Genomic DNA, 25,387 nt, shown 5'->3' with positions numbered 1-25,387 from the left:
TGAAATTGTTAAACTGCCTTTGCTTCTGTATCATACTATTAAAACTGACAGTGCCCTGTAACATATGGGCAAAGAAACCTTAAAAACCCTTAGAAAGGAGAGGGTCTCAGAGGTCCCTTCTGAGGAGGGGGGTCTCCAGCATGATCATGCTATATTTCTTCTTGGGACAAAAATAAATTTTTAGTATGCTTTTTCTGTCTGTCTGTGATCTGGTTCTCTGATCTGGTTAGTAGGAGATTAATTTCTTTGATCTGTTTTGTAGGAGGACAGGTATGGAAACTGTAGGAGATGGCATTCTATTGAATTGATGTCAACTAACTGCAAATGGGTTTTATTTCATGTTTCAAATCCATAATATTGTTTATATGTATTGTCCGGATATGCTGTTAGGTATGGAGTTTCTCTTCTAATCTGAACATTGCTAGATTATGAGCTGAACCCTTAAAGGAAGAGAAAATGTTTGAAAACTGTCAATATTTTGAAGTACTATAATTTAAGAAACTGGAAACTTCCAGTTTGCCTATAGAAAGGAGAAGTTTTATTGGTTATCCACGTAGAAAACAAACTCCCTTCCCCATTGGAAATACTTTTTGGTGAGGGGGTAGTAATAAAGAATTTGTTTATAGTAGAGGACTGTTTTTTGTGAATTCTGAAGTTATATCTTCAGTAGTCTGTGTTGAAGTTACATTTTAACCAACTTAGTCTTAACAAACTCCAGTTTTATTAATTTATTTTTGCTTTCAGCTGAATAAGAGATAGATATCTGTCATTCTGGAGTTTTATAGCTTTCATATATATATTCACTAAGTGAATTTAACAAAATGTTATTACTTCATTAGATTCTAATTACTGCCATTTTACATCAGGATAAATTTAAGCTGTTTTTCAGAAGGAAAAATACTAATAGAAAGGAATGTTAAGTAAAACTTCTTTTGTGAATTTTTAGGTCTGATAAATTTTCTTTGCTGACTAACTTATTCATAACAACACAAGAATAATTTACATCTATCCCTAAGTGTGATTAGTGAAGCTTGCTCTCCAAGATAAAATCTTATGGGATTCATATTATTCTGAGTCTGATTGCAAGTATAATAATCAATAAATACTATTAAGACAATGATCCATAATGCCAGCAGCCCTATGGGGGTAACATCTGGGAACTGCAGGTGGGGTTCTGTCTTTTGGCATGGCCTGAGGTAGAACTCTCCTAACTCAATTTCCCCAGTGTAACATTTGGAAGGTTTCCCACCTGGTTAACTATATATGACTCTTGTCTGGAATTGACATGAAGTTAGGGGAACATTTGTCTCTTATTATATCTATGTTTCTGTTTTCCTTTTATTGCAAATTTCTATAAACAGAGCAGGTGCTCAATAGAAGATGTGAACACAAAATTAAGTCTATATCATATAAGCAAATACTGGAAAACATCTGAGCTGCTATGATAAGATGCAGTATATAAGAGCTATTCAGCCTAGAATTATAGTTATTTCGATATCCTAACCAACTAAGTGAATAAGTGAATGGGCTTGTTATTTGCTTGTTATTAGTTATATATTTATTTATAAGTTAAGGTCCTTGGAAGATCTCAGAGTGTTATGAAAATAATTAGACAAAGTTACAGCATTTTGTGGGACTAAAATATAAATGTTATTTAGTAAGGTTAATATCATAAACATTTTCTGTTCTGTGTTAAAGAAAAGCCTTTGAGAGCAATTAGTTATCTTAGAGGAGAGTAATTTATGTCTATCTTGTGTTATCTTAAGGAGACATCCAACTTTACTAGGGGTTATTTTTAAAAATTCTATGAAACACACAGTGGATAAAGCACCAGCCTTGGATTCAGGAGGACCTGAGTTCAAATCTGGCCTCAGACACTTAACACTTACTAGCTGTGTGACTCTGGGCAAGTCACTTAACCCTCATTGCCCTAAAAAGAAAAAAATTCTATGAAACAATTTATGAAATCAATGAAAATAACTTTATTTGTTTTGTTTTGTTTTGTTTTTTAGTGAGGCAATTGGGGTTAAGTGACTTGCCCAGGGTCACATAGCTAGTAAGTGTTAAGTGTCTGAGGCCGGATTTGAACTCAGGTACTCCTGACTCCAGGGCCGGTGCTCTATCCACTGCGCCATCTAGCTGACCCCGAAAATAACTTTATGAAATAATTTAATTTGATCAATAAAACAAGCATTTCCATAACATATAGAAAAAAGATGATTTATAAGAAACTACAAATCTATAATCTAAAAATTGCTATTCCTTTTTTTAAAAATCATACACATTTTTGTTTAAAGTGTTAAGTTCCAAATTCTATCCCTTCTTCCCACCTTCCCCTGTAAACAATTAGATGTAGGTTATGTGCAATTATGTAAAATATTGTCATATTAGTCGTTTTATATAAGAAAACTTGAATAAAAGGAAAAATGAAAGTGACATCTATCTGCATTCCCGGTTGGACAGAGGTCTGTTTAATGTTTCACATCTGAGATCCAAAACTAGAGTGAGAGGTAGCACCCTTAGAGACCTGCTTTTCACCGATAATGCCGCACTTGACTGTCGGTCAGAGCATGAATTGCAGACCTTGATGGATCGCTTCTCCTAAGCTTGCATGGACTTTGACCTAACCATTAATCTTTTTTTTTTTTTTTTTTTAGTGAGGCAATTGGGAGTTAAGTGACTTGCCCAGGGTTACACAGCTAGTAAGTGTTAAGTTTCTGAGGCCGGATTTGAACTCAGGTACTCCTGACTCCAGGGCCGGTGCTCTATCCACTGCACCACCTAGCTGCCCCTAACCATTAATCTTAAAAAGATGAAAGTTATGTGTCAGAGTGCTATGTCACCTCCATTGATACACATCGGTAGCTATCAGTTGGATGTTGTAAGCCAATCTTGGCTCTGTTGTCAGTAACAATTTGTCACTTGATTCTGAGATCAATCAGAGGATTGGGAAAGCTACTTCTAACATGTCTAAGCTTGCAAAGCGTGTCTGGGCAAACAGTAAACTGACAAGATGAACCAAATTTGCTGTCTCTAGAGCATGCATCCTGAGTACCTTATTGTATGACAGCAAAATATGGACTATATATACTACACAAGAGAAGAAGATTAACAGCTTCCACATGCACTGCTTTTGGCGCATCCTTGGCATATCTTGGTTAGATAGGATCACCAACACAGAAGTGCTCCAATGCGCAACTTCCGAGCATCTACACGCTACTGAAACAAAGACGGCTGCGCTGGCTCAGTCATGTGCACCGCATGTAAGACGGGTGCATTCCTAAAGACCTACTCTATGGCGAGTTAGCCTCAGGCCAAAGACCTACTGGACGCCCCCAGCTTCGCTACAGAGATGTATGCAAGTGAGATTTGAGGGCTCTGGGAATAGACACCGGCAGCTGGGAGGAGATGGCCAAGGACAGCGCCTGATGGAGTTGAGTAGCTTGGGTGCAGCTGAGATGGGCCTCCAAGCTCTGAGGAAGAAAAACGAATGAGATGCAGGAACCGATGGGCAACAGAGAGCGCAGTTTTCCAATGTCCTCGATGCAGCAGGAACTGCGGCTCACATATCAATCTGTCATTTCTTATAGCACAATAATACTCGATCATAATCATATACCACAGCTTGTTTAGCCATTCTCCAATTGATAGGCATTCCTTTGATTTCCAATTCTTAACCACCACAAAAAGAGTTGTTTTTGTACAAATAGGTCTTTTTCTCTTTTTTGGGATGTCTTTGGAATATAAACCTTTGCTATTCCTTTTAAATAAATTTATAATGAACTTATTGTGTACATTTTATTTTTCCTTTTTTTTTCTTCCCTCCTTCCTCTCCCAACCTAGAGAGGCACACACACAATATCATTCTCTACATACTTACAACTTACTTATTTATCAGTTCTTTCTCTGGATACAGATAGCATCTTCCTTTATATGTCCTTTGTAGTTAATTTGGGTATTCATAATAGTCAAAATGATTTAGTTGCTCAAAATCGTTCTTAAAACAATATTGCTATTTATACAACATTCTCTTTGTTCTGCTTATTTTGCACTTCATTATTTAGCCTCAGGCCAAAGACCTGCTGGACACCCCCAGCTTCACTATAGAGATGTATGCAAGCAAGACTCGAGGGCTCTGGGAATAGACATTGGCAGCTGGGAGGAGATGGCCAAGGATGGTGCCTGATGGAGTTCAGTACTCAGGAGCAGCTTGCACACAGCTGAGATGGGCCTTCAAGCTCAGGAGGAAGAAAAATGAATGAGATGCAGGAACCGACAGGCAACAGAGAGTGCAGTTTTCCGATGTCCTCATTGCGGCAGGAGCTGCGTCTCCCATATCAGACGGGACAGCCATACTGTGGCTTGTGGCTCTTCAAGGCACTGATCCATGGTTGTCTGCGACTGGTGGAAGCCTACTATTTCATGCAAGTCTATCCGTGTTTTTCTAAAATTAACAAGGTCATCATTTCTTATAGCACAATAATATTCCATCACTATCATATACCACAACTTGTTCAGCCATTCCCCAATTGAAGGGCATCCCTGAAATTTCCAGTTCTTTGTCATCATAAAGAGCTGCTATAAATATCTTAGAACATATAGGTGCTTTTCCTCTTTCCCTAATCATCTTTGGAAATAGACCTTTTAGTGCTATTACTGGGTCAAAGTTTGGGAATAATTCCAGATTGTTCTCTAAAATGGTTGGATCAGTTCACAGTAACACCAATAGTGAATCAGTGTCCCAATTTTTTTGCATCCCCTCCAACATATGTCACTTTCACCTTCTTTCATTTAGTTAATCTAATAGGTGTAAAACTCCTAAATAAAATACTAGCTAAACGATTATAACAGTATATTATAAAAATTATACGTTATGACCAAATATGATTTATGCAAAGAATATGTGGATGGTTTAACATAAGAAAAACTATTAATATAATTGGTTATATCAATAACAAAAGTTTAAAAAATCATGACTATATCAAGAGATGAATACAAAGCTTTTGATGAAGTAAAATACTCATTTCTATTAAAAAACACTTGAACGGAAATAAATGGATTTTTCCTTAAATTTATAAAAAGCATTGATAAAAATATTAGCAAACATTATCTGTAATGTTGATAAGCTCAGTGCCTTCCCAGCAAGACCAATATAATAAAAATGGCAATTTTGCCTAAGGTAATTTATATATTCAATACCAATTAAATTGCCTAAAATTATTTACTGAATTGGGGTTAATATGTGATTATCACTTGTATATATACAAGTTAATACAATCAAATTACATGAGAATCTGAAGAAGATTTCAGAGCAATGGCCAAGAAGGTGAAGCAGAAATAGAAAAAAAAAAACTCCACCCATCACCACCTGAAAGAAATCCCAGGAAGAAAACTTACAGAAATATCATAGCCAAGTTTCAGAGCCCCCAGGTTAAGGAAACAATATTTCAAGTAACAAAAAAAAGCAACTAAACGACCAAACAAAAAAAAAAACCAAATTAAATATGATGGAACCACAATAAGGATTACACAAGATATAACAGCTTACTTTGTTGAAAAATCATGCTATATTTCATAGACCAAAGAGCTAGGCTTACAACCAAGGGTAACTTACCCAGAAAAGTTAAGTATAACTCTGAATGGGGGGTGGGAGAGTGGACATTTAGTGAACTGAAAACTTTTAGGTATTTGTGATAAAACCAGCAGAATTTAATGGAAAATTTGACATATAAGATCCAGGAGAAATATAAGGTAAACATTAAAGACCAATTATAAGGGAGTCAATAAGGTCAAATTGTTTACTTCTAGGGGCAGCTAGGTGGCGCAGTGGATAGAGCACCGGCCCTGGAATCAGGAGAACCTGAGTTCAAATCTGGCCTCAGACACTTAACACTTACTAGCTGTGTGACCCTGGGCAAGTCACTTAACCCCAACTGCCTCACTAAAAAAAAAAAAAATTGTTTACTTCTTATATGTGAAAATGTTATTAGTACTCTTATGATAGTCATCATTACTTGGGTAATGTGAAAGAAAGGCTTGGATTGAGCTGTGTATGATGGGGTGATTCTAACAAAGTAAAATTGTGTAGGAAGAGATAAAAAGGCATAAATGAAACATGAAAGGAAGGATTGATACACAGGAAGCAAGTTTGGGGGGAGGGGTGCTGGAACCTTACTCTTACCAGGAATGGATGAACAAAATAAATATTTAGACGGGTATAAAAGTTTTCTAGATTCAGAAAGAAATTAGAGGGCAAGGGGATAGAGTGGGGGGAATGGATAAGGGAATAATGGAGTGGGTAAGGAGGGCAAGGTAGCAGGTAGAAGTAAATTAGGAGTGTGAAGAGGGATAGGGTAAATAGGATGAGAAGGATAGTGAGGAAAAATAGGAAGGAGGTGAATACACAAGAAGTAGTTATAGCTTACAATGTGAATGGGATGAATTTACCCATAAAATGGAAATAGATAAGAAGATTAAAAATCTGAATTCAGCAATATGTTTCTTTCAGGAAACACAATAAAAATGAGAGACACAAGCACAAAGATAAAATAAAGGACTGGAGTAGAATCTATTATATAAAAAAGAGCACTGGTAGTAATCATGATCTCAGAGAATATTAAAGCTAAAATAGATTTAATTGACAGAAAAGTAGGGAAACTAAAGTATGTGTCACTAATATTATCCAATATTGTTTTATTTATTTGTTTGTTTATTTATATGTTCATTCATTCATTTATTTAATTGTTTTTTTTTTGTTTATTTATTTATCTATTTATTTATTTAGTATTTGAATTACTTTTTTCTAGGTTCTTGCAATATTTTCTCCTTGACCTGGGGTCTCTGGAATTTGGCTATAATATTCCTGGAAGTTTTCCTTTGGGGATCTTGTTCAGGAGGTGATTGGTGGATTCTTTCAATTTCTATTTCACCTTCTGCTTCTAGAATATAAGGGCAATTTTCCCTGATAATTTCTTGGAAGATTATGTCTAAACTCTTATTTTGTTCATGATTTTCAGGTAGTCCAGTGATTCTCAAATTATCTCTCCTGGATCTATTTTCCAAGTCAGCTGTTTTTCCAAGGAGATAGTTCATATTGCCCTCTATTTTTTTATTCAATTGGATTTGCTTTACTGTGTCTTGGTTTCTCATAAAGTCACTAGCTTACATCTGTTCAATCCTAATTCTTAGGCAATTATTTTCTTCAGAGCTTTTGTATCTCCTTTCCCAGGAGCTTTTGTATCTCCTTTTCAAGCTGTTGACTTTTTTCTCATGGCTCTCCTTCATCACTTTCATTTTTCTTTCCATTTTTTCTTCCATCTCTCTAAATCTTCCTTCCCTATTTTCTCTTCAAAGTCCCCTTCAAAATGCTTCCATGGCCTGAGACCAATTTATATTTTTCTTGGAAGCTTTGCATGTTGGAGCTTTGACTTTGTTATCATCTTCTTCTGAGGGTGTATTCTGGTCTACCCCTCCCCCAAAAAAGCTTTCTATAGTCTGATGCTTTCTTTGCCTACTCATCTCAACCCAGAAGCAGATGTGGGATTGAAATCTGATTCTCTATGGTTGGAAGCTTGGTGTGCCTGTGCCCCTCCCCCACTGACCACCACCACTTGATTCAGCCCACTGGTTCGGAACTAGGGTGCTTTGCTCCAACACTAGCAGAGACTACAGCCATTTCCCCCTGGCCAACCACTGAACCCCCTCATTGGTCCACGAGCTGAGCCTCAGAAGACACCACTGGCGCTAATGACTCTGAGGTGCTGGAGGCCTGTTCCTGGCTTGGTCTGGACCACTCACTGAGCTCCTCTCTCAGTCCAATCAGCAGGTGATCTCAATTGCTGTCTTTGGCTGGACAATAGTCTCACTGTTCTTATGTGTGGTAGGCTGCTCGGGGAGGGGGATGGGGCTTATGGAATTATTTGGAAGTGAGTGGATGGGTTTTGTAAGGGCCAAATTTAGTATGGGAAGAGTTAATTGGGTGGCTTGCCTTAATATTGGGCAAGAAAAGAAACAGCCTCTTTCAAAAACAAAACAGGTTTATTAATGGGAACAAGTTTAAAACAATATCTGAATCATATAAGTGAGATTAATAGAACTAGAAACAATGTATAAATCTCTGGGGTAAAAAGGCCCCCAGACACCTGAACCTGCCTCTAGCCAAGCTAGATCCCAAGAGCTAGTTTTGCCTAAAAAACAACACAAACTCACCACACCTGAAATCTGTAGCTCTAAGGAAAATTAACTTTGTAGTCTCTTCTATTTTTGTCCTAAGGTCAAACACCAGCAGCTCTTCTAAATGTCTGCCTTCCTTCCCCATTTCCCTCAGAAACCTCTCTAACTGCATTTATTCCTAACTCTCTCTAACTGAATCTCAACTGTAAAGGGAAGGGCAGTTCTTAGCCATGCTGAGTTTCTGATTGGCTCAGCACACCCACATGGGCTGTCTCCATTATAATCTAGCCAGACCCAAGTGAGTGTGGGAAAGCTATTAGAGGAAGGCTAGTTACTTAGTTTCAATAAATGTTCTCTGTGGTCAGAGTTCCTCTTGTTTGTTCAATTATCTCTCAAAGTACACATTCTTCTTCTCTTAGGCTAAAAAATTACTTTACTGAATTAGAACAAAGTTCATTTGGAAGAACATTTGGTCAGGAATTCAAAGAAACCACAGGGAAAAGATGTAAAGGAAAGGGATTCAGCAGTATCAGACTAAGCTATATTATAATATGAGAGCATTGCTGAGGTATAAAATGGATAATTTTTAATTAAAATTTATTGTATAAATAAAACCAATGTGGCCAAGAATAGAAGGTATGCAGAAAATTGGGAAGAAACTTTCATAGACAATCTCAAATTGGATGTGACTGTGTTGGAATACTGTTGTAGTATATTGATGAGCTGGTTGATTTAGAAAAACATGGAAGGACTCTGACAAATGAAGGAAAATGCTATCCACCTTCAGAGAAAGAGATTCCAAATAGAAATATGTATAGTATGGTTTTACATATGTATATATGAATGTATATGTGTACATAGATATCTATGTATATGTGTGTATATGTGTATATGTATGTATATATCTCTGTGTGTATGTGTATATATCCATGTTTAATTATACCCTTCTTTAAAGCAGGGGAGGATGGAGGGAAAAAATAAAGTTAAAAGTGCACAGCAAAGAACAAAACAAAACCTAGAAGGAAACAAAGAATATCTGGGTAGCTTTGAAAATAACATGTAGTACTTATTATATAGGTTTTCTTGAAATGGAAATTTATTGTTTTATATTGAATCCTCTCATGTTGTGCTGTGTACATAGAAATGCTCTTTTTTTTCTTTTCTCATTTTGTATTTAAAATGAATTTTAAAATCTACCAACAAAAGAATGTTGGGCAGCTAGGTGGTGCAGTGGATAGAGCACCGGCCCTGGATTCAGGAGGACCTGACTTCAAATCCGGCCTCAGACACTTAACAATTACTAGCTGTGTGACCCTAGGCAAGTCACTTAACCCCAATTGCCTCACCAAAAAAAAAAAAAAAAGAATGTTAACAAAATTTTACAGGCAATTGGGGAAAACAAAATATAAAATTAAAATCTACATAAATAAATAGAAATGCTAAGATTTGAACAAATAAAGTGATTGTATTGAATTCTATTGAGAACTATTTTGCAAAGGATTTTAATAGAAAAAGTGATTTCTACATGTAACCTGAACCAGGGAAGAAAGTCGGCTAGAAGAAGCTGCTCTGAAGCTTGCCTCTTCCAGAATGCCTAAGAGAAGTTTCCAGAGAACCAGAGGACTGAATTAAGAGATGTTCTCAGAAACCAGAAAACTATATGAGATGTCTGAGCCCTAACATATGGTAGATTGATGTAAATGACCATAGAGGAGGGTTACTGAGAGACTATTTACCCTTCCCTTTTAGTTCTTCCCCATGCACCATTGTTCTTTGTAAGGCCTGCTTGCCCAAGAGGACATTGAGGGCAATGTCAATATATCAATCAATCTCTCTCCTCCCCCTTATAGTTGTGAGTGAGTTTTTCCCCACTCCTTAAATATCAGTGATTTAACTGTTGTAATAATCAGTATTATGTGAGACAAATGGTGATTAAGTATTCTTTAGTCACTTAAGTTAGTCAGTATGGATATTATATCACTTGTTCTTTATGTGTTCTAAATATTCTTTAGTTGTTTGAGCCAATGCAGTACTTGTAAACTTGACTCTGGACCATTGTCCCTCTCCATTGTGATTACATGTTCAACCAAGAGTCATACCAGCTTGGTTGTAATGTCCCTTTTTAAAAGGTGCATTATGATTAATGAATTAGTATACTTCATTTTGAGAAAAACGCTTGAACACTTGAAAACTAAGTGTTTGGCTTTCAAATGTTTTCCTCTTCAGTCTTTTAAGTATAAAAGACTCTTGATAGCTGTAATTGTATCGGTAGCCATAGAAAGTCTGCTTTTGTGGCAATGAAAAACAATGGGAAAGGCCAAGTAAAGCTGATGCTCCTAAATGATATGTTTTAAATATTATCCTGTTGGCAATTGGGAATTACTACTGAATCTATTTCAGATCCATTTGAATATCCACAGATACCTATCCATAAAAATGCCCAGATTGGTGATTGTCTATAAGGTCCCAAGTTGAATTGAGGATTTTACATACAGGATTTTTTTGTTAGATGTCAAGAAACTTTTAAATGATTTTTTTAAAATTAAAAATAAAGAGGGAAAAATGCTACCCCTTTCCTTTATAGAAGAACTTCAAATATTGTTGTGGCAACACATGTATTGGGAAAGAAAGGAAGTGCTTGTGGTCTCTGGGATATCAGAAATAGAGCCCCTCGTCAAGCCTGGTCTGGAAAGGTTCAATGAGATTTTATTTTACTCTATTTATTTTAATTATAAAAGTATTTTGTTATTTTCCAGTTACATGTAAAGACAATTTTCAACATTTGTTTTAATAAGATTTTAAGTTCCAAATTTTTCTTCCCTCCCCCCTCCCAAGACAGAAAGCAATATGATAAAGGCACATTAAACACATTTCTGCATCAGTCATGTTGCAAAAGAAGAATCAGAACAAAAGGGAAAAACCTCAAAAAGGAAAACAACAACAACAAAAAGTAGAAACAGTATGGCTTAATCTGAATTCAGAATCCACAGTTCTTTTTTTCTGGAGGTGAAGAGCATTTCCCATCATGAGTCCTTTGGAATTGTCTTGGATCGTTGTATTGCTTAGAAGAGCTAAGTCTGTCACAGTTGATCATCACACAATGTTGCTCTTACTATGTACAATGTTCTCCTGGTTCTGCTCACTTCACTCAACATCAGTTCACTTAAAGTCTTTCCAGGTTTTTCTGAAATCTGCCTGCTCATCATTTCTTACAGCACAATAGTATTCCATTACATTCATATACCACAACTTGTTTAGCCATTCCGCAATTGATGGGCATCCCCTCAATTTCCAATTCTTTGCAATCAATGAGATTTTAAAAGCATTAGCTTGACACTCTGGGAACAAAAGATGGCTCAGTAAAACAGTCTGTCTCTATAAACAATATATTTTTATGGTTTCATAAATTAAAAATTAAAATCCAGTAGTTTACCTGTCCAAGAAGATACATGGATAGTAAACCTGAATTCAATATTCTTTGTAACTCACTCAATAAAAATTGCTGCTTGTCCTAAGCAAATGGCCAAAGACCACTTCTTTTCCTTCCCTTAGTACATGTGGCTATACTTCATTCAAAATAGTTGGATATGGGCTCATTAAACAAATAGGTCTTTGCAGTAACATAATCCTAGAGTACTTGGCTTCAAGAAAAGAATTGTCTCAATTGGTTTGGTTCTCTAAATCATTTTAGTATGTGCAAGATAGTTAAGTAGATGTAACACTAAAAAGAAGTCTGCAGTGTGCTCTAATCACTTGGTTTAAAAGCCAATTTTGAATTAGGAGAACATTGAAGAGTTACTAACAATAAAGAATGGATTTGAATAGTGTAGCTATTTTTTTTTACTAAAACTTCAAATCATTTTCAAAAGCATTATTTTTGTGATTTTTCTTAAATGGGAGACTTTTTTCCCTTTCTGTTTAATCTCTCTCTCAACTTACTTTACAAAATCAGGTCCTCTTCTTTTCTAGCTTATAGATAGTATTATATATACCACATATATTAAAAACAAATGTTATGTGAAAACTGGAACTCTTCAAACTTTCAGATGAGTTATAGGTAGCTAAATTTGATATTTTCCCTAAAGCTCTGATGTTTATAAGGTTAACTCTATTAAGTTTGAGCTAGTTTTCACCAGGTTCTGTAAGAGTCTACTAACCTATACTGTCTTATTTCTAGCAGGTTCAAGCAACATTAAAGTGGCTTGGAACTTGGAAAGTAGATTACTGGAAGAAACACCTATGTGAATGTGCCCTAGCAACAAGGCTCATTCCAGGTACTATTAAAAACTGACAACCCGGTTGAAGATACTAAAATGCCATCCAGGCATATATGTCTCTGAGTTTGAGTGGAACTGGAAAATGTTTGGATAGTGTTCAAGGACAGATTCCTTTGATGCAGAATTTCCAAAAGAAAATGTTTAGAAAGCTAAACATAAGATGACAGAATAAGAAATTTGTTGTTTAAATGGACATTAACTTAATGTTGCACACATGCGATTGCCCAAACCCTTAATGATATCCAACATCTCAAATGCATTTGGAGATTCAGGAAAAGATATATTTTAATACCCCCAAATTAAATATTCTTCCAAATTTTCTGATTCAACATACTGTAATTATTAGGGTGTTTTTTTAGTTATAATGCTACCCTGGGCATGTTGGTTATACAAATATCTAAGCAGTGGGGCAGCTAGGTGGCACAATGGATAGAACACTGGCCCTGGGTTCAGGAAGACCTGAGTTTAAATCTGGACTCAGACACTTGACACTTACTAGCTGTGTGATCCTGGGAAAGTCACTTAATCCTCATTGTCCCCCCCCCCCAAAGTTTCTCACTTAACAATTACTAGCTGTGTGACCCTAGGCAAGTCAACCCCAATTGCTTCACCAAAAAAAAAAAAATCTAAGCACTATATGATTGCAAGTCAATATTACTCTCAAGAAGATTCAGATTCTCTAAGTATGTGATACTAGAATATAGTAACAAAAGAAGGAATTTGTAAAGCTAAATGAAGGTTAAAATGTACTTTTAGGGGTCAGCTAGGTGGCACAGTGGATAAAGCACCGGCCCTGGATTCAGGAGGACCTGAGTTCAAATCTGACCTCAGAAACTTGATACTTACTAGCTTAGCTGGATGACCCTGGGCAAAGAAGTCACTTAACCCTCATTGCCGCACAAAACAAAAAATCAAACAAACAACAAAATGCACTTTTAGAATTTCTGCCAAGAACAGGTACATATATTGAAACCAATATTATGCCAATATTACTGAGCTGCCTAGGGTATGATAAACTTTGAAACAAACAAACAAAAAACAAATAGCATGACACTTCTGAAAAATGGCTATATTAAAAGTATTGAAATAAGTTCTTAAAATAGTTCTACTGAAAGAATTTCTGAAAAAAATAATTTTATTGAAATAAGTTTTGAGAAAGTTATATTTTCCATGAGTTATTTTTAGATACCTTTAGAAGTTATTACTGTTATTTATATTTTAAAAAGTATTATTGTAGGTTTCTCTAGTAGTCTCTTCCAGGCTATCTATTTGAATGCATATACTATAAATGTTCCTAATTTCCTCTTTTCCTCAAGCTCTTGTTTTAAGTATTGTCTCTGGGCAGTTTAAGTATTGTCTCTGTTGTTATATTTAAAGCAGTATTATTCAATTTTAATATATACCTAGATGATACATCATTGGAGAAAAGCCTTTAAAACTAAGGGTTTTTTCTTACTAAATGGAATTCTTTTTTATAGTCAACAAAAAATAAATGTAGTAGAATCTCATATTCTCTATACATGTCAATAAGCTATGTGAATATATGGAATTCTGGATGGCAATGGGGCAAGGGGACAGAGAAAATAACCTGCAAGTAGAGCTAGAACTCAGGATATAAGTGTCTAAGACATATCTATCATGGTGCATTCAGGATGAATTCATCAATCTTATGTCAAAAAAATGCCTCCTATCTACTATATACCTAGTTCAGACATGAACCTTTTAGAATTTAGGAAGAATTGAAATAATTATAAAAATGTATACTCAGTGAAAAGAGTGCTGAATTTACAGTCAGGAGGCAGTTAGGTGGCAGTGGATAAAGCACCGGCCCTGGATTCAGGAGGACCTGAGTTCAAATCCAGCCTCAGACACTTGACACTTACTAGCTGTGTGACTCTGGGCAAGTCACTCAATCCTCATTGCCCCACAAAAAACAAACAAACAAAAAGAATTTACAATCAGAAGAGATGGGCTCAATGTTGGGCACCCTGAACAACTCTTCTGGGTTTCATCTTTATAAAGTGAGGAAGCTGAACTATGGATGAATGTCTCCTCCACTTCCAAATCTATGCTTTTTCATGATTTGAAATTTTATTTCCCTACAATCAACATTAAGTAGCAACCCTTAATGGTTCTATATTTAGGTAAACTTTTAGGTTTTATATAGGGATTTGTTATAAATGGGGAGTTTAATTAGGGTATCAGAATTGTATATGTTATCAAAAGTTTATATTCAAATCCCAGATCTCTGTCACTTGTGTGACTTGTGTCACTTAACCTCTCTAAGCCTTAGTTTCTTCATCTGCAAAAACAAGAGGTTTGAAGTAAATAGAACTCTATGGTTCCTTCTAGCTATAATTCTATGATGCTATTTATTTTCCATTCAGTATCAAATTTTGATTAATTTATTAAAAAGTTGTGGTTAAGCAATGAGCATGAAGCCTCCAATGTTCTGGGCTCTGTAAAAATCTAAAATATAAATTATACCATAGAACAGCCACTAGATGTCACCATAGCAATTGCCTTCCCACTTGACAAATTGCAAAGTGCATCTCTTCACAGACTTAGAGAATCACAGAATATTAAGGCTAAGGCTGAAGATCATCTATTTTAATCTCACCATTTTACAGATGAAAAGACTAAAGTCCAAAAAGACTATGACCTTTAAGTTCAAATAGCTATATTCCTTCTGGGTAAATGTTTAGAAAGACAAGAAAATTTTGAAAAAATGAGAATAAATTTGTTATTAAAATGTTTCTCAGGGGCAGCTACCCTGGATTCGGGAAGACCTGAGTTTAAATCTGGACTCAGACACTTGACACTTACTAGCTGTGTGATCCTGGGAAAGTCACTTAACCCTCATTGTCCCCCCCCCCCCCAAAGTTTCTCACTTTGAATTTAAGCATTTTACCTAGTAACTTCTTTCTGTCTATACAGTCTTTGGAGGGAAGCCCACCATTACATCTTGACTCTCTATAAATTTAATGGGCCTAATTAAAAATCTAATATGAGTTTTATCAAAGAGCAAAAACAAGTGTGTTTTTCAAATCAAACTGGGGAAAAGGAGATATTTGTAACAATATAAAATATTATAGATGCTTTGTCCTTCACTTTCCCCTTATGAGTTTTATATATAGCAGGAGTGATTAAAAAAAACAAACAAACCCTGATCTCCTGGATTAGTGCAACTTTCATGGAACTAGACATTAGCATTTTGTCTCCTGGGGAGGTATGTGTACTCTGGACCCTTGATAAAAGATTTAGGCAACCCTTCAGACTGGTAAAGTTAACAAAAAGGGAAAATGACAAATGCTTCAGGACATGGGAGGGGACAGGTGCACTAATACATTGTGGGTGGAGCTATAAAATGACCCAGCCTTCCTGAAAAGCAGTTTGGAAAACAACAATAATAATAATTGATAGTGTTTTAATGTTATCAAAATAAAAGTTTGCCAAACTATGATAAATCTTTGATTTAGTAATAGCACTACTATACTTATATCCCCAAAAGATCATATACAAAGGAAACACATTGATATGTACAAAATATTTATGGTAGCACCTTTATATTAATAAAGAATTGAAAAATAATGGGGAATATAATGAAATATTTTTAAACCATCAATTTAGAGAAACATGGGAAGACTAAAATAAGCTGAAATATTTGATGACCACACGATTGCAAAGAAAAACAATTTTTTTTTTTTTTTTGCGGGGCAATTGGGGTTAAGTGACTTGCCCAGGGTCACACAGCTAGTAAGTGTTAACTGTCTGAGGCCGGATTTGAACTCAGGTACTCCTGAATCCAGGGCCAGTGCTCTATCCACTGCGCCATCTAGCTGCCCCAGAAAAACAATTTTGAAATACTTATGAACTCTATTCATTGAAATGGTTAACCAGAACTCCAGAGAACCAAAAACTTAACATGTTTTCCATCTCCTGATGAGGAATAGACATGGTAGAATGCAGAACAAGACATGCATTTTTTGATATGATTGATGTGTGGATTTGTTCTGCTTGACAGGGTTTATATGAAAAAAGGGAACATCTTTAATTATGTGGACAGGACATAATTATGGGACAGTAGTAAGGGGCAGTGATGGTGGTGAAATGTACAAAAAACATACAGGAGAAAAAGGAGAAAGGTTCAGAGGGGAACACAAATAGGACAATTTTGAAATAACCCCAGGACTGTCAATTCAACAATCATTTATTAAGTTTATGGTATGATTTTAGAGTAATGCTGTTAGAAGGAGAAATGGAGGGTTTGACAGGACACTGACTCCTAGTGGCTAGAGTCCTCATGTCCTCTCTTTGGGAATAGCATGAAAAATAAAAACACTTCATCCACATGATTACCTGAGCAAATGCAGAAAAAGCCCATGAAAAAAATGCTCATTTTTATAAAAACAATAACAAACAAGATAGTATAAGCACAGATGGGAACAAGAAATAGGGCATAGGACCTGGCAGGAGAAGACCTGAGTTAAAATTCATCCTTAGACATTTACCTGGGCAAGTCACTTAACTTCTGTGTCTTAATTTCCTGATTTTCAAAAAGAAGATAATAAAGTAACTATTTCAAAGGTTTGTTGTGAGAATCAAATGAATTTATATATATATATATATATATATATGTATATATATATATGTATGTATAAAACACTTGGTAAATTTTAAAGCATTATATAAATGCTAGCTTATCATTGTCATCATTATTAGGGGTCTTTCTACAGACCACAAAATGTATTTTTCTAAAACTAATAGCAAATGCAAAAGGGATACAGTAGAAGCTCTCCAAAAAATGTTCTAATCATATCCATCTACTGATTATTTCCAGTTTATTTATCCTTTTGTTTGTACATTGTTGTTTTCATATTGCGGCCCACATTAGACTGTCTTTTGAATTTCTTTTTATCCCCTGAATTTTAGTACAGTCCTTCTCACATAGCAGGTGCTTAATAAATGCTTACTAATTGACTCACTAGTCAGTAGTGGCTGGTATAGATTGAGTCACCAAGTGCTCCATAAAGAAATAAATAACTTAAATAGGAGGAATATTCAGTGTGTATGGCTGGGCTGTGCCAGTTTAATACAAAGGACCTATTATTAATTTACAATTTTAATGCTATATGAATCTTTTTTTTGTGGGGGTGGTAAGGCAATTGGGGTTAAGTGACTTACCCAGGGTCCCACAGCTAGTAAGTGTCAAGTGTCTGAGGCTGGATTTGAACTCAGGTACTCCTGAATCCAGGACCAGTGCTTTATCCACTGTGCCACCACTGAATCTTAAAGGGATACATGAGAGTGGTAGGTATTGCCCATGAAAGTCATGTGTTGGAGATCATAAAAACCAGTCTTTAAACTTTCAGTGTGAGCATTTAGACCTCAAAAACTGGCAAATATTACTTATCAAAGTTTGATTGTGTTTGATTATTATTGTTTGATTGTATAGGCCGAAGACAATTAAAATGATGCAGAAAATATTTATCTGATTAAATTTTTCAATGTGTCATGTATACTAACATTTTTAGGGAAACAATTTTTAAATGTATGCCAGAACACACCTCTATGTATGTACACAAGAGATTGTCAAAATGAACTCACAGATTATCTCTGGAATCTCACCACCTCAATCCAAGGGAGATCTTGATTCTGCCTAGAGGAGAGCAGAAGATTAGGGTTTGTTTTGCTGTCCTCAGAGAGGAGATATGAGACTAGAATTATATCCATATATAATCTATATACATACATACACACACAGGGTGGGCCAAAACTCTCAAAGAGATTGCAATGTTTGAAACTCTTTTTTGTTGTCTTATATTTACAATACCATAGCATCATATACAGTACATATAGGAAATGAATGTACATTATGTGTAAAAATCAAATCTTGTAAATGTCTAAGTATAAAGAAAAAATTTTCAAAAAGTTATTAAAACATTTTTGGGGGCAGCTAGGTGGCACAGTGGATAAAGCACCAGCCCTGGATTCAGGAGGACCTGAGTTCAAATCCAGCCTTAGACACGTGACACTTACTAGCTGTGTGACCCTGGGCAAGTCACTTAACCCTCATTGCCTCACCAAAAACAAAACAAAAACAAAACATTATCATTTTGGGCCCACCCTGTTATATATGCACACATGTGTGATGTGTATATGTACACATGCATGTGCATGCAGATATGTAACATTATATGAACATACATGTGTGACTGAACATACGTGCATATATATGTTTCTATTTATGCATATCTATCATAGTTGTCTGCCGTAAATAAACCTAGTTATATCTCTGTCTCTTTCTCACTCTAGCTGTCTTTCGCATTTCTTTATATCCTTAGCACCAAATTTAGCTTACATATATATATATATGGGTGTGTATGTATGTGTGTGTATATATATATATATATATATATATATATATATATATATATATATATATATATATATACACATGCATACACCCCTAAATTTCCCTAGTCTATAGGGAATTATTTTTTTGGTTCAAGATGCTTTCTTTTTTTGAATGTAATGATATTTTTTTCTTACATTTAAGTTCCAAACTGTCTCTTTCCCTCCCTCCACATCCCACACTAGAGATGGCCACCATTTCACACACACACACACACACACATGTATAAGTATATATGTATGTATGTAAAATCATACTATGCATACTTCTATTTATCAGTTCTTTTTCTGGAGGTAGAATGTATCTTCCTTCCCAGGTCCTTTGTAGTTGGTTTAAATATTTATAATACTTAAAATAGCTTAGTCATTCAGTTATTCTTAGAATAATATTTGTTACTATATCCAGTGGTCTCTGAGTTCTGGAGGTGGCTCCAAGGCAGTGGAATGAAACCAGGAAGCTGCCTGAGCTCTCCCAAATTTCCCTCAGAAACATTAAATTAAACCTTTCAACAGAATCTAGAGCTATAAAAACCTGCAAAAAAATATAAAAAGGAGTGAAACAATCTTCTGACTTAAGATAACCTAGAAGATCTTCAGGAAAGGTCTGTTTCATCTGGGTAAAAGGGGAGCACAGCTCAGCGCAGAGGGTGTCTGAGTGAGCCAGCAAAAGGACCCAAGGTCCTAGCTCAGCAAGTTAGGACAGCAGGCCAGTTGTGAGGCCTCCAGCACCAGTGCTGTTGATGCCTCAGCACAGAAAGCTGGTGACAGCCCCCAGCCCCCAACAAAAGAATCTCTGGACAGTGCATGCTGTACCCCAGGCTAAAATTAAAATATGAATAAGAAACAAACAAACAAAAAAACCCCTCACCATTGACAGTTACTAGGGTGACAGGAAGGATCAAAACATAAACTCAGAAGAAGGAAACAATGATAAAACCCTTACATATAGAAGAATTGGTCTTGAAACCAAAAAGCCCTCCTGGAAGAGCTTGAAAAGGATTTTATAAATCAAATAAGAGAGGTAGAAGAAAAAAAAATTGGGGGAAAAATGAGAGTTATGCAAAAGAAAGTCAATAGTTTTGAAAAAGAAAATAATTCCTTAAAAAATACAGTTGGAACATTGGAAAAGGAAAATACTTGCCTAAGAATCAGAATTGAGCAGATGGAAGTTGATGACTCAATGAGACAACAAGAAGAAGTAAAGCAGAATCAAAAGAATATAAAAGTAGAGGAAAACATAAAATACCTTTTCAGAAAAACAATGGACATCCAAAATAGATCTAGGAAGGACAATATAAGAATAATTAGAATGCCTGAGAACCATGATCAAAAAAAGAGCCTAGACAGCATATTTCAGGAGAATTGCCCCAATGTCTTGCAATCAGAAAAAATTAGTCATTGAAAGAATCCACCAATCACCTCCTGAAAGAGACCCCAAAAAGAAAACACCAAGAAATATCATCAATAAATTCCAGAACTATCAAATAAAGGAGAAAATACTGCAGCAGCCATAAAGAAAGAATTGAAATATCAAAGAACAACAATAAGAATTACACAGGACTTGGCAGCTTCAACATTAAAGGTTTGGGGGGCTTGGAATATGATATTCCAGAAGGCAAAGGAACTGGGATTACAACCAAGTGTGATATTTAAAATCTAAATTGTGGTCTCCTTAAATTAGAAGCTTTAACATTTATTAAAGCATACAGGTATTCACATGGAGTTCAGAAAGTTAAGAAAACGCCTACCTAGCCTAGAGTTCCAGCCTGGTTGGGTTCTTCCTCAAGTCCTCCTCCACAAGCCTGCTTCAATCAGGAACTCTCTAGCAAACTGATTTTGGAAGCTTTTTATAGGTCTGGAACAGAAGTGGTCCTTACACACTGCTTCAAGCTGATTGGTTGGTGTCCTCCAAATCCATTGGTTCACTGAACCTGAAGGTGTTCTCAAGTTAAGTTCAAAGTCTAGCTTCTGAGAACAATACCTTCTTAAGGGCTAACCAGGTGTGATTACAATCTAGTTAACTTTGAAGTAGACTAATCAGCAGTCAATCACTCTCACTTGATACAATCAGTTTAGATTAATCTCCAGGTGGGTCTTTGAGTATCTGCTAAATCCCATTATTTTATCACATTCCCCCCCCCCCTTGTTTCTTCTAGGAATAGGTGTTCCTTGATGAAACAGTAAAAAAATAATTAAGTCTTTGAAAGTCTTTTCTCAGATGATCCCTGGGATGTCCTCTGGGTGTAGTCATGGAATGGAAGTCTTTTCAGGGGTTTCAAATGTGTAGATGCTGGTAATCAGCTAGGAAAAGTTTTGTACAAAATTGAGCTTAACACAACTTTAAATAGCTTTGACAGTAATCAAATCAAACAATGAAAGTTCTTAAAAACATGAATTGAGAAGACAAGAATTTTTTTAATCTTCATTTCATCATTTTTTGTATCATCTGCCTAATTATTCTCATGCCATTATGAGAAATTTTACAATCTAATATAATTGGTAACAGATGTCAAGGCCAAATCCAACACTGTATTTATCATGACATCTGAGATAATTTTGGGGATTACCATAAAAGAAGAGGGAAATGATGGGATATGAGCATTCCCACACTTGAGCAATATATACAGCCATATATATATATATACAGTATGCCAGGCTTAAAGTGGATGAATGGGATATATGTCCATGCCATCAAACATATTGGAGGAAACTGAGTCAGGCTTAATCAGATGCATGGGATTGAGATGTCCATGGCATCAGGGATATTGGAAGGGGAATAGAAGCCAGGTATAGAATGAAATGGGTGGGATGAAAACTTCCAGCTGTCTATATTGTCTCATCTGAGACACCTCCAGGAACCCGGAGGGGAAATGGAGCCAAAAGAAGCCAAGCTCAGCTCTTGCCAATAGCCGTTCTTCCGGTCTTTCCCAAGTCAGTGCAGTACCTGGACTTCGTACGTGACTCCCCTCATGTGAGAGTTCAATGCCTGCTCTTGTATGTATTCCTCTCGTGAGTGAAGGCAATTAATGTCTTAAATGGTAAGTTCCCATAATAATGATTGCAAAAAATGTGAATTTGCTTTGACTCAGAACATAAGTTACAATGTACAATGATTCCAAATAATATTTTTTGCAAAAATAGTATTTCTAGAATTAATCCACACTTGTCATGGTAATCAATTTACCAAGGAAATACTTTATATAATTTGATCAAATAATCACTTGGATAAACAAAACACAATCTTAAAAGAATGAAAATCTCTGTGAAAACAAACTTATACTATTAATTTCAAAATGTCAATACAATGGCATAAAAAGGAAACCTTTATGTAACATTTGAACTGACATTATTTCTCTGAGTGAATTTAGAACACTTTTGATTTCGATATCTAAAATCTCCACATCTCATATTAATATCTTGCTGTCTACTTCTGCATTTTGGCAAAATACGTTCCAGTTTATGGCAATAGAAGCAGATTCTTGAAATATGATAATGATAAAGTTTCTCTTGTCTTTCTTCAACCCCTTTATTTTCTCTTTCATAATACCAATGCTTTATAAAGTTATTAGTTAAAGGCGAAAGCGGGTAAAGATAAATCGAAATAGAAAATCCACAAAAATGAAGCATTAACATACTTACAAACATAACATTTCTTACCCAATGTGAAGATCAGAAGGTTGAAGGGTTCAGCAGTCCCTTCATGGTTGCCAAACTATGCTTCTGAGAACAATAACTTCTTAAGGGTTAGCCAGGTGTGATTACATTTCTTACCCAATGTGAAGATCAGAAGGTTGAAGGGTTCAGCAGTCCCTTCATGGTTGCCAAACTATGCTTCTGAGAACAATAACTTCTTAAGGGTTAGCCAGGTGTGATTACAATCTAGTTAACTTTGAAGTAGACTAATCAGCAGTCAATCACTCTCACTTGATACAATCAGTTTAGATTAATCTCCAGGTGGGTCTTTGAGTATCTGCTAAATCCCATTATTTTATCACACAAGAATGTACTACCCAGCAACATAAAGCATAATTCAGGGGGAAAGATGGACATTCAATGAAATAGGAGACTTTAAAATGTTCCCAATGAAAAGTCCAGAACTGAATAGAAAATTCAATCTACTAATACAAGACTCAAGAGACACATGAAAATGTAAAAAGGGGGAAAAACATTTTATTCAATAAAGTTAAAATGTTTACATCCAAATATTATGGGCCCAGAGCACCCCAGAAGTTCTCTGGGGCACATCAAAGAACCTTCTCCTTGAAAAACTAAACCAGAGGATAAATATGCCTAAAGAAATAAGCAGAACCAGTTCCTTGACCCCCACCCTTCATTCTAGTCTCCCTCAACCTTGGGGCAATAAGATTAGGTGTGGCTGCTTCCTTTGTGTCCTGAAGAGATGGTTTGGGAGATCTGCAACCACCCCTCACCCAACTCCTCCAGCCACCAACAGTGGGGGATGGTCCTCCCTCTCTAAGAGAACTTTCCACAGTCACCCCCCCCAACAGTCCTCTATAAAAGTACTTGCCAGTCTCCTGCTCACAAAGTGGGGATCAGAGAAAGGACCCCAAAATGCAGACAGACACTGCCTCTCACAGAACTAAACTTTGATATGATTATTTAACTCTTGTAAGGCAGGCCACACGCTGTCTGGCATTCAGCCTTTCCAGCTTCCACTAGGAAAAAAGCTGCCACTTTTTAAAGTCCTTTTTCATTTTTGCTCTGGTCAGTTTTAATTTTTTGTTTAAGTCTGTTCCATCTAGGCTCAAGGATTCATGGCCTATGTGTTGCCTCCCACCACCTGGACCCTCTGGACCTTTGGGATCTCACAGCTCCTCTCACTCAGGATGAGGCCTTCTCCACTTCTCCCCTCCCCACCTTACGCCATGATTTCTTCAACCCCTGCTCAGCATGAAGCAGTTTCAGAAGAATCTTCATTCCCTTTCCTTATATATAGAGAAGTGGGGAATGTTATGGGCCCAGGGCACCCCAGAAGTTCCCTGGGGCACATCAAAGAATCTTCTCCTTGAGAAACTAAACCAGAGGACAGATATGCCTAGAGAGATAAGCGGAACCAGTTCAGACTGAGCTAGCTCCTTGACCCTGGCCCTTCATTTTAGTCTCCCTCAACCCTGGGGCAATAAGATTAGGTGTGGCTGCTCCCTTTGTGTCCTGAAGAGATGGCTTGGGAGATCTGCAGCCACCCCTCACCCAACTCCTCCAGCCACCACCAGTGGGGGATGGTCCTCCACCCCTCACCCAATTCCTCCAGCCACCACCAGTGGGGGATGGTCCTCCCTCACTAAAGGAACTTTCCACCATAAGATGATCACCCCCACCAGTCCCCTATAAAAGTACCTGCCAGTCTCCTGCTAGAGGAGATTGGTATCTCAAAGCCACATGCTTTGTGCCATGCCTCTCTCCCCATGAAAAGTCCAAGGATTTCTTTCATGGTTTCCCTTCCACTCCCTTCTCTTCACCCTAAATAAACTACCATATTATTCTAACTGCTTTTGTGTGCAAGAGGGTGTAATTTTTTAAAGAGGAATTCCTAAGAACCCCAACCCATAACCCAACCCCGTACCCCATTTTCTCACCATGATACCTACATGGGAAGAAAATACTTGTAACTCTCAAGAACTGTGTCTTTATTAAGGCAGATAGAAGGAGTGGACACAGACAGAAGATATGGGTATAAGTGGATTCTGATGTGATGATATTAAAAAAAACTTACGGAGAAACAAAAAGGATTATACTTGGAGAAGAGGAAAAGGAAGGCAGAATGGTATAAATCATCACATGAAGAGGCACAAAATACCTATTACAATAGAGGGGGAAAAGGGAGGGGTGAGCATTGTTTTGGCTCAAAGAAGGAATAACATACACACTCAATTGGCTATAGAATTTTATCTTACCCTATAGGGAAGTAAAAGGGTAAAGGAGAAAGAAAAGGATGGGGTGCTGATAGAAGAGAGGGCAAAACTAGGAAATGAAAGGGGAAAAGACAAAAGGGAGGTGAGGCTGAAAGAAGGGAGGGTAGACTGAGGAGGCCAGAAACAAAACACTAGTGAGAAGGGACAGGAGAAAAAGAAAGAGAAAAATACAAATAAGGGAAAAAATAGGATGCAGGGAAATATACAGTTAGTAATCATAACTGAGTGTGAATAGGATTAACTCTCCTATAAAATGGAAGCAGATAGCAGATTGGAATAAAAACCAGATACAGTACCAGATACAATAAATACAAATAAAAACCCTACAATATCTTGTTTACAAGAAACACATTTGAAACAGTACATACAGAGTAAAGGTAAAAGGCTGAAGCAGAATATATTATGCTTCAGCTGAAGTAAAAAAAAGCAGGGGTAGTAATCCTTATCTCAAACAAGCAAAAGCAAAAATTGATCTAATTAAAAGAGATAAGGAAGGAAACTATATCTTGTTAAAAAGTACTTAGAGAAAATGAAGTAATATCAATACTAAACATATATGCACCAAGTGGTATAGCATCCAAATTCTTAGAG

Source organism: Dromiciops gliroides, chromosome 5, assembly GCF_019393635.1.
Source record: "Dromiciops gliroides isolate mDroGli1 chromosome 5, mDroGli1.pri, whole genome shotgun sequence".
NCBI lineage: Eukaryota > Metazoa > Chordata > Mammalia > Microbiotheria > Microbiotheriidae > Dromiciops > Dromiciops gliroides.
The sequence above is the reverse complement of the archived record's forward strand: the minus strand, read 5'-3'. Positions refer to the sequence as shown.